This window comes from Hesperophylax consimilis, chromosome 19 (assembly GCF_061612785.1).
Source record: "Hesperophylax consimilis isolate HC1 chromosome 19, BYU_Hcon_1.0, whole genome shotgun sequence".
In the NCBI taxonomy this organism is placed as follows: domain Eukaryota; kingdom Metazoa; phylum Arthropoda; class Insecta; order Trichoptera; family Limnephilidae; genus Hesperophylax; species Hesperophylax consimilis.
This window is the reverse complement of record NC_142854.1, coordinates 26,643,118-26,663,543: the sequence shown is the minus strand read 5'-3', so window position 1 is coordinate 26,663,543 and position 20,426 is coordinate 26,643,118. Positions and strand designations below refer to the sequence as shown.

At 35.9% G+C, this 20,426-nt stretch overlaps 1 long non-coding RNA gene across 1 annotated transcript; it reads right to left on the bottom strand.

The window, feature by feature from the left end:
* Nucleotides 1-5,924: 5,924 nt before the first annotated feature.
* LOC149415048 (uncharacterized) lies at nucleotides 5,925-7,226 on the bottom strand. The gene is made up of 3 exons (XR_016303925.1): nucleotides 7,166-7,226; nucleotides 6,969-7,077; nucleotides 5,925-6,449 (listed from the first exon to the last, which is right to left on the bottom strand). It is a non-coding gene; the product is annotated as an uncharacterized LOC149415048 (long non-coding RNA).
* Between the last annotated feature and the right edge of the window lie 13,200 nt (nucleotides 7,227-20,426).

The following is a 20,426-nucleotide window of genomic DNA, read 5'->3' as shown; positions in this document are numbered from 1 at the left end:
CACCAATCACTAAAATTTTTTTATCAACAAGGTAAGTTAAGTTACTAATTAAAGTTTCTAAAAAATTCGTGTAAATATGCGTTTTTGAACTGGGTGGGATATAAACAGAACAAATAAATAAACATAAGGCTTGAATCGTGACTTTGACCCATAAATTTTCATCTCCCGTTTCCAGATGGGAAAGTCGTTCGGCTCGCATGTTTTCTTCGTTTAGTAAAGCGAGCAGTAGTCCACCACCTCGTGTTTGTTGAGTGCTTCTGTCTTTTCGGAAAACTGTGTATCTGCTGTCAAAAATTTGCGCGTTAAATATCGAATCGTTTAGCCAAGACTCCGTAATCACGATGAATTTATGTTCTTGGTTAAGAACATTTTCCAAAAATTGATTCATCTTTGACCTGAGTCCTCGCACGTTCTGGTATAGTAGCAGTCATTTTGATTCGGTCGGCTTTTTCGTGTTTTCTTGACCTGAAATGCGTTTGTTATAATATCTAAAATGACGGACAACCACTCCTCGGGGCCATAGTTCTTCTTTTAGTAGTGAATCTATGTTCGGCTCGTTAACTCCGATTTTAAAAGTGGAGTATTCTTTCGAGAAAGCCATGAATTTTTCGGCATTGCAGTTTAAATCCGCATTCGTTTTGATGTGGGCAATCACTTCCTCCTTAGTTGTACCAGGATCTAGTCGCGAAACTATCAAGAATCTCTGTTTCGGTATTACCTTAATAGCGCTCGTGTCGTTGGTTCCCGTGACGAGAACTTTGTTTTTATTCTTCAGTGCTGAACTGTAGGACAGGGGCGGGCGGGTGTGCGGGGCTCGCTCTTCGCCCGTAGCGTTGTCGCTGTTTGCTCCGGCGCCGCGCCGGCGGGAGCCCTAGCCGGCTCGGGGGCAGGCACGGGGCCGGGGGGAACGGGGGCCGAAACTGCACTACCGTTGGATGGAACAGGCTGACCGCTACTTACTTCGGGTTGAAGCAAGACAGCATCACGATTCTCACTTGCGTTCTTTTTTGTTTTAGATCGCGTCGTGATTACCTAATTACTAGCGTCGGTAATGTCGGTACTCCGAAATACTTCAATACTCGCAAGGAGCCGCGAAATCGTATTATTTTGAGAAGTAACTTCGTCGGATAACTGACGAATTATTCGTGTTTGATCGATATTTTTAGTTTTCATAGATGTTATTTGCACGTAGTAATCGTTGAGAATCGCGATCAATTGTTTGTTAGACATATTTAATATAATAGTTAGTTATTTAACACATTGTTTGCGGGAGACGCTTAAAAGCGTATTTTGCGTACTGTTGGTAGAGAGTGGGAGACGCTTAAGGGCCCACTATTCGAATTTCATCCAATTTCCGACATATTTTCCTTAAAAGTTTGAAGTTTTTAAGCTCTTAAAAAAATATATGTTATTCTTTAAGATAGTATCTATTTGTTCCAAAAGCCGAAACGGTAATTATTTGAAATTCCCTCGATAGAAATAAATCGCAAAGTATGCTCCGAAAAATATTATTAACACGTTTATTTCTGTTATTTTACAAGTTATATGTATGAAAAAAATCACAATGCTTCTTTTAATGCTACTCAATAGACCCCAAAAGTGATTTTTGCTATTTTTGAAATACGCCGTGATTTATCAAACATTTTCACAACTGTCGCTTACGCCTATTGCTTTTAAATCATATTTATTACTGCCCGCTCGCTCTGACTTGAAGATTAACCTATCTTTCTTTGAATACTTCATTCGCCGACTCGAGGGCTTTGGGGGCAGACGTGTCGTTCAACGTTTTATGATCTACAGAGATGCGATTACGTGCAAATATTTGAATCTATAAAGATAATTTTTAAGCGTGTAAAGTTTATCAGTTAATAATTATTGTTTTTTCAAAGATGGGAAATACACAAAAGACATCCCGTATTTCAAAGAAAAAATGATATCTCATAAAATTATATCCTATCTAATAGGTGAGAAGAAAATAATACAATATTTGATTTATAAGCTTATATTTATTATAAACGATAATTTACTATAAAAATTAATAATTCATATTTTTATTTATGTATTGTGTAGTAAAAATTTATTAATTTATTTTTTCAGAATAGGTACTTTGGGAAATAAAACTAATTCCAATGCATTAGAAATTACGGGGTAAATTTTTATTAATTTAGTTTTCTTGTTGAGGAATACCTACACGATCGTGATTTACCTATTTGTGAATTAACTTTCTACGTACACAAATACACACGTCACTTTACATCTGCTCTAATGATTCACACTGCAACGATGTCCGAAATATAATATAATATGTAATAATAATATATGGGCCATCTGTTTCAAATAACAATACTCGAACGTGGAATCCAGAAAAATAATAAACATGCGAGCGAAAGAAGCTATTGAAAGTTCTGAAACTGTGGGGAATTTAATTTAGTTCAGTGATGTTATTTTTTTATGTCGGAAGGAGGCCCTGAAGAAAAAAATTTCTCTCAGAGCCTGTGTCATCTTTGAGAATGCTGTATAGAGGGTCTTTTTTGAGGAGGAGGGAGTGAACCTGTCCTGAATGTCAACTGTACAATTTCTTCCCAGAATTAACTTTATTGTACGTTTTTTGACTAACCGTACCTTGGTGTTCTATTTTCAATAAACTCTTTAATTATGTTTCAGATGTGAAATCTATACTCCGCTACAGAATGTTTTGCCCAAGTCTTGTAAAGATGCAAAGGCACGGACGTAATGATAAAATCATTTGAGCCCTTTACTGTTATTTAAAAGGTCACTTGAAGTGCAGTTATAATCAATGATTTTATTTTTTTCTAGCTTCCACGAATAATCTGAAAAGGCATTATCTAAGGATTATACTCTTAAGGAGAATATAGAAAATGTAGAAAGGTGAAACGGATTTAAGATTTTCGATGAAATTATTGTGTTGTGAAATATTTATTTTGTTATTTATTACTTTATTTTTTTTTACAGTTTTACCGTACGCGGTCTTGTTGTAGAGTGGTATATCTAACTGTCATGGAAAGTTTTTTTCTGAGCTTTAAGAGAAAGGTTTCTTAAAGATACTGGAGTTATTCTATGGCTATGTTAGATTTTTAACATCGATCACCGTAATGCTTGCCTTCCCGAATAAATCTAATTTTATTTAATAATTTACGGCCAAGATGTTTTTGACAATGGTGTGTTTTTATCTTTCTGTATTCCAATCATTTAGCTTTGCTTCTAGGGTTGTGCCCCAGTGTTGCTTTTTGGAGACTGTAAACGGATCTCTCGGCATTTAATGAAACTGCAGCAGAACAAAGGCTGTTGCTATATTGACGTTCATGGTATGTTTTGCTCAGATTGACGATAAGGTTTCCAGATCCGCATTTCGCTCGAAGCATGTTTAGGGTTCTTTCACCGTATTTATGGGAACATTTCGGAACCACCAATCTTTCATTTTGAGTGAATCTTGTGTTTGTGATTAAATTATATTTGACAATTTAAACAAATAATATTTAGAGAAGTTAAAAATAAAATTGAAAGTTCACTGAAAGCTTAAACTATTAAAAGTAGTAATTTCATAAAAATGTAAATAAATAGAGCCCCTTTCACATTTTTTAATGTAATTTTATGTTGCTTACATGTTTTATTACTCTTTATAATTATTGAATTGTTTAAATGAATAAATAAATAATTACAAAAAAGTCTTCTGATTTGTAAGTCCTCAGGAAGCACTAAGGATCCTTCTATCTATCTTTATAATATAATAAATTTGATGCGCATAAAAATGTAAACGTGTATATAATTTATATAAATGTACAAAAGTAGATATTACACGTGTATAAATATTATATTGCGCATATTATACAAGATGTCGGGGGTAAAGTGCACAAACTTCGGGAGGTGATTCTAATTGATAGTACAAGTAAAAAAGAAAGAGAACTTTTTTTGGAATTCCAACGTTTTAAGATAGTTTTCGAGTAAAAAAGTTTAATTTTTTGTATAGAAAAAAAAAACAATTTCTTCTACGGAAAATACATTTTTGAGGAAAAAATTTGGAAATTCGAATAATTTCCATTTCTTTTTTACTTCTTCTAGCATTTGGAATAACCTCCTGAAGTTTGAGCACTTTACCCCCGGACACCCTATAAAGATAACCATATAAGAAAAACCTTATTGATGTAAAAATATATTTATTGATTTTATAAAAGTTATAAATTACTTTTATAAAAGTGATAATAGTATTTTAGTAAAGTAAAGTAATTTGTATACCTATACAAATAACTTTCGTAAATGTTTTTTGTAAAATTAAAAAAAAAAAAAAATTAATTAAATCCGTAATAAAACCCATATTTTGAGAACCATCTTCATTTCGACTTCGTTGTAATTTGCTCGGTGCTAACTAAAAATGGTTCTGTTTTTCTAAAATTGCAATAGATGTCGGTAATTTAATTTCGTTATTTAAAATATTAAATAATCCCCAAAATTATTCCTAATACGAATTCAGACACCTCTGTCGGATTCTTTTAACACTAAATATTGTTTATTTTGTGGGTGTCGCCCAAATCTAAATTCTTTACGCGGAAAGCTGGCCCAAAGCGTTTTTCGTATTTGTACACTATTGGTAAAGCGCGGGAGACGCCAAAATGCGTTGTAGGTACACTTAGAGTAACAATATATTACGAGTAACGTATGATGTTGGTTACTCTGTGAAGTAAAAATTATGCGTCGTTAAATGCGTCAGCTCTCGTGACACGTGTACTAGGTACCTGGCAATTCGTGGAATTGACGGGGTATTTCACCATCCTGCTCATAAACTGTCAGAAGCACTATGCATAGGATAAAGTATTATTTCGATTTCACCAACGCTCAAAAACGCCTATATGTAAGATAAAGTCCCTCTTCACTATAGGGTACTTGAAGCAGCTAATAGTGGTTATATGTCGGATATATTAGCCGAGTTTTCTACCTATTGCCTTTCAGTACGTTTTGACTTGACACTTGATACTTTTGACAGCTGTGAAGTTTACATTATTTTACTTTAATGTGGATTTAATTGAGGATTTTGCCAGAATTGAAGATGCAGAAGCATATGACGGGTCGCGGGCGTCAATAATGCGAATACCAAGAGTGAACAGTAAGTGACAATATAAGCTTATGAAAAAAATTTGGAAGTCTTGAATGATGTAGATTTCATTTCGCGCTTTCGACTGATGAAACATGCTGTTATGTAATCCATAACCGAATCATCGACAAAATGTCTCGGAGAACCACCACCAGGTATGTTATTTTAATACAAATACATAACGAAATAGCTGTACTCAAATAATAACAGTGTATGTACCCAGTGACGTTAGTTACTGTGTGTAATGTTATTTTGTGTGCCCACATAATATATTATTATATCCTGCTACAAGCATTGTACATAGATACACCATAATATAATTGTTTTCAGGATTAATGCTGCACCAAAAAGAAGTGCTAGGAGGCTATTGTACACCTCCGTCCAGTGTACGTTCACTTCCCTTAGGACATGGCTCCCAAAAGAGGTTTATTTATAATTTGGATCAGTTCATAAAGGCTATCCTGCAAACATGTTGCAAATCGCAATGTCACCAAGTAAGAATCTTTGCTACTTCAATAACATACTACAGTAGTACATACTATAGTGATAAATAGTCATTAGAATCAATGAAGACTATTAAAATGATGAAAGCGCTAGCCAACTTCATTCACAAGACTCATCGGGCTAGTGACAAGCACAGTGTTGTCGCCTGATGGCATTGCCATTGCACTGAAATAATAATGTTGATTACTGAAATTACTTTCTCTTATTTCAGGTGAAAAAATGCTGAAGTACGCCTCAACAGAAATGGTGTGTTCTGCATGAACACGCAAGTAATCTGCTATGCCAATTTAATTATTAGATACAACTGCTTCCAGGAGAGGTAGCTTGGATCCAGTCACGAGATCATTGAATAATGTTTATTGTTTAATAATCTATTATAATTTAAGTTCTATATTTGTAAATAATTATGTATTAAAAATATATATTTGTTAAAAGGGAATGGAATTAAAAAAACATTAATTTATTATTGCAATTTTTAATTGTGCTTTTCAGTTTCAATTGCCTCTTATCATCTTCCTCCTATTTCCTCAATTGTGTTCAAGTATCAGGACCCTCTGGAGTCTGGGGAATTCTGTTTAACGAGACGGCGGCTTATTTGAGGCAGTGGCCACCTCACAGCAGACACCGGCTGCGGCTGCTTGATCATCGAGGCGTGCGAAGCAGGGGGATGGTCCAACTATCCCACGGCATAAGGTCTGAGGCGGGGGCTTCTGGATCGGAGACTGCGTATCCAAAAATAGCCCTGGAAGTGGACGGTTATCGAGGAATGCTTCGTCTTTATCTTCTTCTATGAAGAACACCTCCATGAGTACCTCTTCTGCAATGGCATTCGGGTTATCTGGAAGTATAAGAGACAATAGTGCGTTTTTAGTAATTTACTATAAACGCTCCCGAAAGAATTCAAATAATTCTATGAAAAAACATTTAGCGTTTGATAAATATTTGTCGAAGTTTGCAAATTTTCATATTAAATTAAAAAAAGTTAAGGGACAATAACTTTTATAACATCTTTGTCTAATTAAATAGATTTTTTGTTTCGTGTAAAGTAGTAATTACAGTTTTCATGATGAAAAAACCATTTGTAAGTGTATCAATGTTTGAGTTCAAAAATTTTATATTTTTAAGTGCATAAGTCGATTTGTACTGCACAAAACTGAGAGTCTTTAATCCACATTCAAGAACAGTATTTTATTTTGAAATATATTAAAAAATAGCGAATTTATATGGAATCTGAATTCTGACAGTTCGAGATGCACGTTGCAAGGCTTTAGGGATTAACAGGAAGAACAATAATTCAAAAGAATCAGTGCGTGACATTGTGTGACTTTGAACATCCTCATTTGTAATATTATAATACCTGATGCCGTTATCTCCTAAGGACATCACCGCGTCGCTATATTCAAGTAGTTTGTTTACACTGTCACTCGTCTTTCGTAAAATTAATGCTTCGATCTCGTTTATTCATCCTGAAAAATAAGACAAATCTTTTAATTCGACTCAAATCTCTAGTAAGATCGCATAATAATTAACAATACCAAAAACTATTGTACTTACCAAGAATGAATTGGGCAGAAATGCCGTCTGCATAAATAAACCACGTCTGTTTACCGTTTTGACGTTTGCAATTCCATAGAAACAATCGCATTTTAAAGACAGGCGTTGCATTAGACATTATTAAAGCGCTGTTGCCAGAGAGATTCGTCTAATAGCTGCGTGGGACCTTGTTTTCTGTGGTGAAACGCACCTAGGTTTATGAGCAACTTTATCGTATGCATAATTTTATGTGACATATAGTTATGATAAACTTTATAAGGGTTTGGTGAAAAAGCCCGTGAGTCGGGTGACCGGCCGACTGTGGTCATAAAACATGCACTTTAAATAAAATAACTGTAAGATAAATATTTCGTTTTTTTTTTAAATCTTTATATTTCTTCATTGTTAAAGCGATATTGTTTCGTTCAAGACGTTCTCTATTTTCTTTTCTGTCTACATTCCGCTTTAAAAATTTCGTACAAAGTATTTGTGTGCTGTGCTCGAAAATTTATTTGTTACATAATAAAGGGATATTTTTTCATAAAAAATACCCTATAAAATGGACTATGGTAATGATAATCGATTACAATAAATATATGAAAGGCATTGACCTAGCAGACCAATATCTTTCGTATTATTCTATTTTACGAAAAACCACTAAATGGACAAAAAGGCTAGCGATGTATATAATAAATTGTGCATTATTCAACTCATTTGTTGTGTACAACTCCGTAAAAGAAAGGAAAATAAAATATAAACAATTTTTTAAGGAAATCGCAGAGCACTGGGTAGCTGATCAGATTTCGTCAGATAATAGTCAAGACCCGGAACCAACACCATCAACATCTGGTATCCGAAAAAAATCTTCAAAATCTGATCCTCCAGGAAGACTATCGATGGATATGCGAAAACATATATATATATATATATATTTTTTTTTTTTTGTATTAGGCAATTCACCCTAAAGAGAGTGCTATGTGCCGTTAAAGTTAAGGGAGATGGTTATAATTTTATGGGAAATCTATACGGGAATAGGAAATCTCAAATATTGAAGTCATTCAAGTCTATGAACTTGTATAGAACTGAGAAAATGTGAGAATTGTTGAGAGAAAGTAAATAAGGAATACTAAGGGGAGATTGGTGGGTGATTTTTATAAGTAAACGATAAATGCCTTTGAAGGATTAATGATTTTTACAATTAAAGAAAACGTGATCAAGAGTCTCATTTTCCATGCCGCACTGGCAGAGTGGACTATCTAGGACCCGGATTTTAAACAAATGGGATGCAATGGAGCAATGACCAATTCTCATTCTCGAGATACAGGATATAAATCTTTTGGATTTTTTCTTGCCGTGGAACCAAGGTTTACTTGGAATATGATTTTGTATTCCAGCATAAAAAGCACCAGTTCGGGTTTTCGTATTGGTCCAATTTTCTTCCCAGGAGCGGATCATGTTGGATTTAAGAATTGGGATGACGTCAGAGATAGGAATTCTAAAATCTAAAGGATTAGAGCCAGAAATTGTTCCAAGTTTAGCTAGAGAATCGGCTTTCTCGTTACCCTCAATTCCCAAATGGCCAGGGACCCAAACCAATATTGTCTCGAAATTTAATTCATTTAAAGATTTAAGGGTGTTTCTGATATTATAAATAATATAGTCTTCTGGTTTATGGATATTTGAGGAAATTTTCAACACTGCGCTTAGTGAGTCAGTGCACAGTAAGGCTCGTCGAATATTGAAAAGCTGGATTTGGCTCAAAGCTTGTTCAATTGCGAAGCATTCTGCAGTAAATATGGAAATTTCTTTAGGCAATTTATAAGACAAATCTAAATCGAATTCGGGAATGTGTACCGCAGCTCCACAATCTTTGTTATCAGACTTAGAACCATCTGTGTAAATGAGAGAAAATTCTGGAAACTTAGAAGATGTAATGTTTTTAAATTTTTCCTCAACATTTTGATTAGATGAGGTTAAAATATCGGAAGTCTGAAGTTATAACGTTGGGGATATAATTGATAGAGTCAAATGGGATGGTGAAAATAGGAAGGATAGGATCTTTTTGTAGATTTTGGAGGGAAGAAGACAGAGATTTGAATGAAAGAAAACTTTTTAGAAGGAGATGAAGTCGATTTTTATCTGTCGATCTTTTTTCGTTATTTAAGTAATTGAACAAATAATCAAGGCTTTGTTCTAAAGGGTGACGCGATATAGAAAAAGATTTAAAAATATATTTATCAGCTAGGAATTGTCTCCTTAAAATTAAGGGGGGATCAACACATTCTACCTGGAGAGAATTAATTGGAGAAGATTTCATCGCTCCAATAATTATTCTGAGCGCTTTGGACTGAATTCTTTCAAGTTTTTTGTCCAAATATTTAGGAAGAGGATCAAAAAGAAATGTTCCATAATCCAAATGGCTTCGCACTAGAGCACCATACATTAATTTAAGAGTAGTAGGATGAGATCCCCACCACACTCTGGAAACAGCTCGCATAATATTTAGCCCCTTTTCACACTTAGCCGAAACGTTCTGAATATGCGGGAGCCAGGAAAGTTTATGATCCAAAAGTAGTCCAAGAAATTTAATTTGCTTAACGATTTGAAGAGGGACATTATCAAAGCAGACAGAAAAGGGGGGTATTTTTCTTTTGCGCGTAAAAGCCACTACTTTGGTTTTAGACGTAGCTAAATTCATCCCATTTGTCAACAACCAAACTTTAATATTATGTAAAACCAAATTCAATTCCTTCGCAGCGCGCGATAGATTTTTGTGTGATAAATATATAAGGAAATCATCAGCAAAATAAAGTCGCTTGATAGATGAAGGAATTACATTGTCTAAATCACTTATATATATATTAAATAATAATGGACTGATTACGGACCCCTGAGGTAACCCCTTCCATAGTTTGCGATTTATAGTTTTTGAAGAAAAGTGGATAATAATGGATCTGTCTGTTAGTAAATTAATAATAAATTGAACTAGTTTTAAGGGAATTTTTATTTTAATTAATTTTTCTTTCAAAATGTTAATTAATACATCGTCGTAAGCTGACGAAAGATCAAGAAATGTGGCCAGAGTGCAAGAATTAAGGGACTGAGATATACGGATGTCTGTTGTTAACACACTTAAATTATCTATGGTTGATTTCTTTTTCCGGAAGCCATATTGATTAGGAGAGATAATTCTGTGATTTTCAACAAACCATTCCAATCTGTTCTTTATCAAGTGTTCTGCTACTTTCATTAAACATGACGAAAGAGCAATAGGACGATAGGATGAGATTTCAGATGGATTTTTGCCAGGTTTTAAAATCGGAAGGATTTTTTGAACTTTCCAGACTTCCGGAATAAATCCCGTTTCGAACATGTAATTAATTAGGGATAAAAAATATTCAACCGACATGTCTGAGAATGCTTTAATGAAACTATATAAGATTCCATCAGGGCCAGGAGAAGAGTCTGGAAGGGAATTGATTACTCGATTTAATTCACTTATTCAGAAAGGAGAGTCCAGCCAGCTAGAGTGAGATGGATAAGAAATAAAGGAAGGCATTTCCTCACATCTGGCAACTGACGGAGGAGATATCTTATCAGCAAAACCTATAATAATTTCTTCTGGAATATGTTTAGAACGCTGCGGAGTATATGACGAACCGAATTTTTTTAAATTGGACCATACGGATGACTGGGGAGATTCAGGAGACAAGCGTTCACAGAATTTTCGCCATCCAGACCGCTTTTTGTTTTTCAAAACGCGTTTCGCTTCTGCCTGGGCGCGTTTCACAGAAAGCTAATTTTCGAAAGACATACATTTACGGAAAATGGAAATTGCTTCTCTTCTGGATTTAACGACACTAGTGCATTCTTCATCCCACCATGGGGTGGAATGTTTTATCTTAATGTTAATATTACGTTTTTTAAGTGTTTTTTCTGCAGCTTTTATTATCATGTTAGGAAATAATTCACATTGTAAACTAGTGTTAACAAGGGAAGACTTGGATTCTTGAACAATGGAGTCTAATTCTGAAGAAAAATTTCTCCAATTCGCGTCTTTCGTTTTAAATTTAAAACTATTGTTTATCGAAAAGGAATGCGTGGAAGATAGATGGTGGAAGGTAATTATTATAGGAAAATGGTCACTGGAAAGGGGATCTTTAAGAATGTTCCAAGAACATATGGGAATCACCGAAGATGAGCAAAGAGATAAATCGACTGCACTTTTCCGATGTTGAGGTGCAGTGAAACGAGTTGGAGATCCATCATTTAGTATACATAAATTATAGGTATCCATAAAATCTAATAGATTATGGCCAGAACGGTTTGTTAACTCACTGCCCCAAGAAGGAGAATGAGCATTGAAGTCCCCAAGTATCATATATGGGGGACGAATCTGGGATATAAATGTTGACCATTCGTTTTCAACAAAAATTGTAGAGGGAGGGATATATATTGATAGTAATGTGTGATGTTTTGAATATCCACAAAAATAAACGATAAATAATAAACGAACGTGCTCAAAAAAATTTTTTTGTTTAGACAACGACGGAAGATTTATTGACAGACAGGCCTGGAGTAAACAGATTCCCACGGGAAAGGAGAGACCGGAGGGACAGTCGAGTTTTGAACTTGGGTGCATTGACAGCCCCGAGGAATGGATACAAATCAGAAGTGTTGTTTGAAATTACAGTTAATTATTGAATTCAAATGGTATTAGAGAATATTGTGGAATATTGAATTAAAGTGAAAGATTATTGATCCGGTGTTTGTGTGAAGTGAAAGTGGTTCGACTCAGTGGGAAAACAATTAATAATAATGACAATAATAATAATTGGATAATTTGTAGAGCGCCGTTTTGTAAAAACCCACCTCAGGGGCGCCAGGTGTTGTGCAATCGCGATTGTGTTATAAAGTTGTGTTGATTTAAACGTGATTTCGTATACAGTTCGAACTAGATTGCTTGTCTTAAAAACATGAAAATAATAAAAATATTGATTGCGTTTTTAAAACAGAGTGAATGTACTTAAAGGCAGGAAGTGTTTAATCGGGCTAAGTTATTGATTTGGCGAGATGGCATTCTATCCACGGAGACCGAAAACCAGAGAATCAAATAGATTATTAACTGTGGGTTCGAATCCTAACAGATTAGGGAGGTACAATTTTATTTACATGAATATTTAATTACCCTTTTATAAGCGTAGGGAGGAGGTCGAAAATTAAAGTGATTTAGCTATATAGTGTAACCAGGTAAGCTTCACGCTGAGAATGAGAGGTGCCTAACTGGGTGAGTTTTTTATATTATTTATTAAATTTCAGAGGACCTTTTTAAAAGACGGATACAACCGAGGTACAGGAACTAAGTTTACGACACCTGCCGCCCAAATAATGTTATCATTAACAGGGATGTGCTAGGCGAACCGTCAATCAGCTGTGAGCGAGAGACGAGTCAACGACCTTTTCATATATAGGACAAGACGCAGGTACAGTCAGTCAAAGGGGGAAGTTTTGCTAGCGTATGCCGTCCCAAATCGAAAGCGATCGGATGCAACCAGACGGAACAAAATGAAAACTTTTCTTCTGTTATTTGACTTTCTAATTTAATACTTTTCATCTATTGTTTGACTTTCTAAGTTACGAATTGGGATGCACAAAAACAAATCTAAAGTCGAAAGAGGGAGATGGTAATCTCCGAAATAAAACTACCAACCGAACAACTTTTCTCAACAGGTACCTTTCGAGAGGTAGGCAGCCTCTTTAAATTAAATGCAAAAATCAAACCAATTATCCGTTTATACCTACCTGAGAGGATAGGTATTCAGTAGGAGTTACCCATACCTAATACACGAGGATGCTAGTAACCTCATAAAATAATTACTAGAACCGAATATTAAAATACAGACAGTCCTCATCCTAAATTTGGCATTTCGAGTAGACCTTACATATATCTCACATGATAATTGGCTGAATGGGTAGGCACACAACCTATCGTTAAAAAGCGGGCTAAATGTCGACAAGATCGTCGTGTGTTATCTATGTATTGACCTAGAAAGGGATGTAAATCCCCGACGGCGTGGGAGTTACAACATTTTCTGGAGGTGGCACGTAACTTAGGACCTTGCGTGTCACATTTTCGCGACTAGATTCGTGACAAGGGATGTCATGGTTTTCCCCTTCTACACTCAGTAAAGTAGATTTTCCTGGAGGTGTTTGAGATTGGGGCAATTCTGAAATTGGTGATGAGACCTGGTTTTCTTTATTCTGGCGTGAAGGTTGCCGATTTGGAACAAGGGGAGACCCGGCCGGTTGTGATATCCAGACACGCAGATATCGATCGCCTTGCTCAAATTATCATCCATCAGTTTTGTTTGGTAAGAGGAGGAGTCAATCTTAGCTTGAAAAAAATTCATTTCCTTTCCTCTCCTTCCCCTCCTAAAATATATACATGGATGGCGCCGACAACTAACACCATAAACTTATCGTATGTATATCACATATATAAAATCTAACACTTTATTATATTCACATTACCCTACGATAGGTAGAATCGAGTAGCTAGTGGGGGGGGAGCAGGCGACTTAGAAGATAAGGTTTATAAAATGGTTTTAAAACACAGCGGTAATGGATTCAACTCACTCTATCTCAAAAGAACCAAGGGATACCACACATACATAAATAACTAGGTTTCTAAACCGAGAAACAAAAACCCAACACAACGTTCGGTGAAGCCTTTTTATACTGAACCGTCACGTGAAATGAGTACGTTCAAGGTCGTACGTCACGTAGACAAACTAGGATGTACACACTTGAAGGGGTGTGTAATAAAGAAAAGACGGCAGGGAGGACCTTCCTACCCCGGATATATATATAACCAAAGCCTTATGGAAAAGTTACCTACGGGACTTAAGGAAAATTATCGTAGAAAGAAGAGAAGGAAAAGTTTGAAGTAGAAAGGGCAGATCATTACATCTGATGCCGCAAACCAGGAGAGATAGATTTAAAAGCTGGCTTGAGTTCATTACTGTTGTTGAGGAAAAAATGGATTTCATAAACCTTATTAATTCACACTAACAGCAAAAGAAATGGTACCTATCGTCAAAAATGATAACAGAGACATCGTACTTCAAAGGCAAAATAGAATAAACAGACAGACCCGGAAAACATTGAATTCATTGTGACGACAAAAAACATCTAAAATGTTCATAAACAACGAAGCCAAAGGATAAACAAACATCGAAATCGGATTAATTATAACACAAGAATTAGAATAACTGTAAACAATTATTGTTTATTCCAGATCTAAAAGGCAGAGAATGTTTAAGTCATAAATAACACAGACGGACAAAAAACCATCGGATCACCGCCGAGGACAAAATAAATCAACATGAAAATAAATAACACTCGAACATAATACAAATAACGCATTGAGATGAAAAAACACAAAGTTAAGTCAAGTACTGTTATGTAATAAACAAAACTCGGAGTTTAAAATTCGAAAATAAACAAGTGTGACATGACATATTGAATTTCTACCTATAGAGACATAGAACCACTTGAAACAGCCGAGGGCGAAAAAAAAAACTCACCAAGTAGAACGAGCCGATAATCACGGGAACCAAAAAATAAACAGATGCTAGGTTAGAAACGAAGAACAGGGGCGCTCAACATTTTGGAAGAATTAAAAAAAAAATTTAAAATAAAAATAAAAAATAAATACAGAGGTATTCGAGAAACGTAAATTACCTATAGTTATTTCTAATCCCATCGACTAACACGTGGAAGCGAGATTACCCGCTGGGCTTAGAACTAAAGGGAGGCTGTGATGTTTTGAATATCCACAAAAATAAACGATAAATAATAAACGAACTTGCTCAAAAAAATTTTTTGTTTAGACAACGACGGAAGATTTATTGACAGACAGGCCTGGAGTAAACAGATTCCCACGGGAAAGGAGAGACCGGAGGGACAGTCGAGTTTTGAACTTGGGTGCATTGACAGCCCTGAGGAATGGATACAAATCAGAAGTGTTGTTTGAAATTACAGTTAATTATTGAATTCAAATGGTATTAGAGAATATTGTGGAATATTGAATTAAAGTGAAAGATTATTGATCCGGTGTTTGTGTGAAGTGAAAGTAGTTCGACTCAGTGGGAAAACAATTAATAATAATGACAATAATAATAATTGGATAATTTGTAGAGCGCCGTTTTGTAAAAACCCACCTCAGGGGCGCCAGGTGTTGTGCAATCGCGATTGTGTTATAAAGTTGTGTTGATTTAAACGTGATTTCGTATACAGTTCGAACTAGATTGCTTGTCTTAAAAACATGAAAATAATAAAAATATTGATTGCGTTTTTAAAACAGAGTGAATGTACTTAAAGGCAGGAAGTGTTTAATCGGGCTAAGTTATTGATTTGGCGAGATGGCATTCTATCCACGGAGACCGAAAACCAGAGAATCAAATAGATTATTAACTGTGGGTTCGAATCCTAACAGATTAGGGAGGTACAATTTTATTTACAGGAATATTTAATTACCCTTTTATAAGCGTAGGGAGGAGGTCGAAAATTAAAGTGATTTAGCTATATAGTGTAACCAGGTAAGCTTCACGCTGAGAATGAGAGGTGCCTAACTGGGTGAGTTTTTTATATTATTTATTAAATTTCAGAGGACCTTTTTAAAAGACGGATACAACCGAGGTACAGGAACTAAGTTTACGACACCTGCCGCCCAAATAATGTTATCATTAACAGGGATGTGCTAGGCGAACCGTCAATCAGCTGTGAGCGAGAGACGAGTCAACGACCTTTTCATATATAGGACAAGACGCAGGTACAGTCAGTCAAAGGGGGAAGTTTTGCTAGCGTATGCCGTCCCAAATTGAAAGCGATCGGATGCAACCAGACGGAACAAAATGAAAACTTTTCTTCTGTTATTTGACTTTCTAATTTAATACTTTTCATCTATTGTTTGACTTTCTAAGTTACGAATTGGGATGCACAAAAACAAATCTAAAGTCGAAAGAGGGAGATGGTAATCTCCGAAATAAAACTACCAACCGAACAACTTTTCTCAACAGGTACCTTTCGAGAGGTAGGCAGCCTCTTTAAATTAAATGCAAAAATCAAACCAATTATCCGTTTATACCTACCTGAGAGGATAGGTATTCAGTAGGAGTTACCCATACCTAATACACGAGGATGCTAGTAACCTCATAAAATAATTACTAGAACCGAATATTAAAATACAGACAGTCCTCATCCTAAATTTGGCATTTCGAATAGACCTTACATATATCTCACATGATAATTGGCTGAATGGGTAGGCACACAACCTATCGTTAAAAAGCGGGCTAAATGTCGACAAGATCGTCGTGTGTTATCTATGTATTGACCTAGAAAGGGATGTAAATCCCCGACGGCGTGGGAGTTACAACGTTTTCTGGAGGTGGCACGTAACTTAGGACCTTGCGTGTCACATTTTCGCGACTAGATTCGTGACAAGGGATGTCATGGTTTTCCCCTTCTACACTCAGTAAAGTAGATTTTCCTGGAGGTGTTTGAGATTGGGGCAATTCTGAAATTGGTGATGAGACCTGGTTTTCTTTATTCTGGCGTGAAGGTTGCCGATTTGGAACAAGGGGAGACCCGGCCGGTTGTGATATCCAGACACGCAGATATCGATCGCCTTGCTCAAATTATCATCCATCAGTTTTGTTTGGTAAGAGGAGGAGTCAATCTTAGCTTGAAAAAAATTCATTTCCTTTCCTCTCCTTCCCCTCCCAAAATATATACATGGATGGCGCCGACAACTAACACCATAAACTTATCGTATGTATATCACATATATAAAATCTAACACTTTATTATATTCACATTACCCTACGATAGGTAGAATCGAGTAGCTAGTGGGGGGGGGAGCAGGCGACTTAGAAGATAAGGTTTATAAAATGGTTTTAAAACACAGCGGTAATGGATTCAACTCACTCTATCTCAAAAGAACCAAGGGATACCACACATACATAAATAACTAGGTTTCTAAACCGAGAAACAAAAACCCAACACAACGTTCGGTGAAGCCTTTTTATACTGAACCGTCACGTGAAATGAGTACGTTCAAGGTCGTACGTCACGTAGACAAACTAGGATGTACACACTTGAAGGGGTGTGTAATAAAGAAAAGACGGCAGGGAGGACCTTCCTACCCCGGATATATATATAACCAAAGCCTTATGGAAAAGTTACCTACGGGACTTAAGGAAAATTATCGTAGAAAGAAGAGAAGGAAAAGTTTGAAGTAGAAAGGGCAGATCATTACAAATGTAATATCAGATATAACAGCAGCTACTATCTGAAAATTATTGGAGAGAGTGTGGAAAATAATTTGTTTAAAAGGGATAGAATTATGTATAATAAGAGCAGTGCCACCTTTGCCATCCAGTCTTTCATGTCTTAGACAATGATATCCAGGAATATTAAATTGGTATGAGGGTTTTAACCACGTTTCGGAGATGGCAGCAACTGAAATATTATGTTCATCAAGTAACTGTACAAGATCAATTTTGCTGGCGAATAGACTTCTACTATTCCATTGAAGTATTTTGCTCAGTTGCGGATACATCGGGAAGGCTAGAGAGTAAAGATTTCATATAATCGGCAGCGTTGGACGGTACTTTATTGTTATTTGAAAGGATCGTAATTAATAGGGTAATTAAAGTTTGAATAAAAGAAGAATTTTCAATCGTGACTTTAGGGAAGATATCGGAAGTGGAACAGTTTTTTAAGGCAGTCCCATTGGGAGCCTGGGATTTATTATTCCCATTCGGGTTAAGTAAAAGTTCATTATGTAGTTTTTTATCGAAAGAAGGAATAAATTTTGGATTAGATTTTATCGGTTTGAAAATTGTTTCTTTGTGGGAAGATGATAGAGGGGATTTAGGGGGAGAAAAATGAAAGAGAGAAGCGTTAGACGTTATCTCTGCAAAAGATTTTTTTGTAGGAGCGAATAATTTAGAGGCCTGAAAGTAAGAAATATTGTCTGCAGCCATTGACTGTTTGATATTTCTCTGTCTAGATAACTCTGGACAGGCCACACTAACAGCAGTATGGTTGCCCTTACAATTAATACAAATAGGGTTATTCGTTGTATTTTGACACTGTTCAAAGGGATGATCCTCTCCGCAATGGAAACAACGAGGAGGGGAACGACAAATAGGTTTTGAATGGCCAAAACGGCAACAGTTGAAACATTGGATAGTCGGGAATCTGTATATTTCAACGGGAAGAGCGTTATAATAAATAAATACACGGGATGGTAATGTTTGACCTTCGAAAGTAATAACAACGGATTGTGAAGGTTTCCATATAGTGGTGCCGGTGGAAGTATCCTTGAAATTCAAACGACGTGCTTTTAAAACTTTTGGAGTTAATTGAGAGTCATTAAGAGCATCTACTATTTCTGTTTCTGATAGATCGGTTGGGATACCTCTTACTCTGCCCATTCTGGTTAAATTGAATGTAGGTATGAAAGATTTAAATTTATTATTTGAAAGAGAACCTATTTTTTTAACAAAATCATTAGCTAATGTGGCTGATTTAAATTCTATGGATAGTTTGTATCGACCTTCCGGTTTTATTTATCCATTTATAATACCGAGAATATTGAGTTTTGAGCTAAAAATAAATTTACCAAAATCCAGGGGATGAATTATTTTCCCCTGTTCAGTCCTTTGGACATTGACAATAAATGGAGCTGAAGATGAAATAGAATACATAAGCTCAATGGCTTTTGCTTCTGGAGGAATTGTATCATTATAACTTCCATGAGAGATTGGGGCTTCGTTTGATTGTGAAAGAGATTTAATTTTAGGAGGTACATCAAGGCAAAGCGGAGGACGTCGTTTTCGTGAAGGAAGGGTTACAGAAGTCTGGGTATCATCAGTATCGTAGTCGTCTACAATATTAGAAATGGGCTCAGGGTCCGGAGGTCGATTTTCATCTTCCTCCATTTCAACAAATTTAAAAAAAATTAAACAATAATAATTATTTTAGAAATAATAAATGATAGAAATAATACACGCAACTTCGTCGCAAACCAATAACACAAACAAAAATAATGAATACGAAAAGGTAACAATAAATAAATCTTATCTGTACGCCGCGCCGCCGTCAAAGTAAGCCGTCAAACACAGAGCACTGGTAAACACGACTGCACACTACCGAGGTTCGGTGACTCAAAACATATATTGGAAAAGATTGAAGGCCCTGGTAAAAATAAGAATCTGCGAAAGCGATGTCGTGTGTGCGCGGTACACAAAATACTTAGCGAAACCCGGTACATGTGTAAATTCTATGATGTACCTTTACATGAAGGGAATTGTTTCCAACGATTTCATACTTTCAAACAATATTAGTGTTTAGTGGTGTGTATTTAAAAAAAAATATATATACTTTGTTGAATGTGCATAAAATGACTAAATAGACAATACGACAAAAGTGCAGTTTTTTCAATTTTTTTAAAATTTAAACTTATATATCGTAATTGTTTCTTCAAAAATATAAAAATTTGTGACCAGATCATAATAAAAAATTTCAAATAAGGTAAAATACTGAAAATTTTATTTAAATTTGATCAATAGTTCAGAAGTTATAGCTATTTTACATGAAACGGAATTTTGCGCGCGAACATGATAAAAATTGCCCGCTTTACGACGTAGATTGATTAAAAAACCCCCCGCAAACATTGTGAGTGCGACGAAACTGCTTGCGCGTTGCCGGACGTAACTTTACCGAATCAGCCACCTTTGGGCTGGTGCCCTAAAATACTTAATAAACCTGCTTGAATTTGTGCAAAGGAGAGCGATCCGTCTGATTGACAATCCGTTGTTAACAGACTGATTGCCTTCTCTAATGCATAGACGCAATGTAGGCATGCTGTGTCTGTTCTACAGGTATTTCAATGGAGCCTGCTCCAAGGAGCTAGCAGCATTGATTCCTGATGCACCGGTGCACGTGCGCGAAACTCGACGGACACGAACTGAACACCCGTTCACGGTTGACGTTGGCTTCATGAGAATGGGCCGTTTTTACGACTCGTTTTTGTGTAAGTCGGCTCGTATGTGGAACGAGCTACCGGCATCTGTTTTTTCTCCCTCCTATAATCCGAGCCTCTTCAAGGCCCGCATTAACAAATCCCTTCCTACAGCCCCTACTTTATTCCGCCTCACAACGCCGCCCAACCGGGTGGTATATACATAGTTCCCCTGTCTGTATACTGCACAGG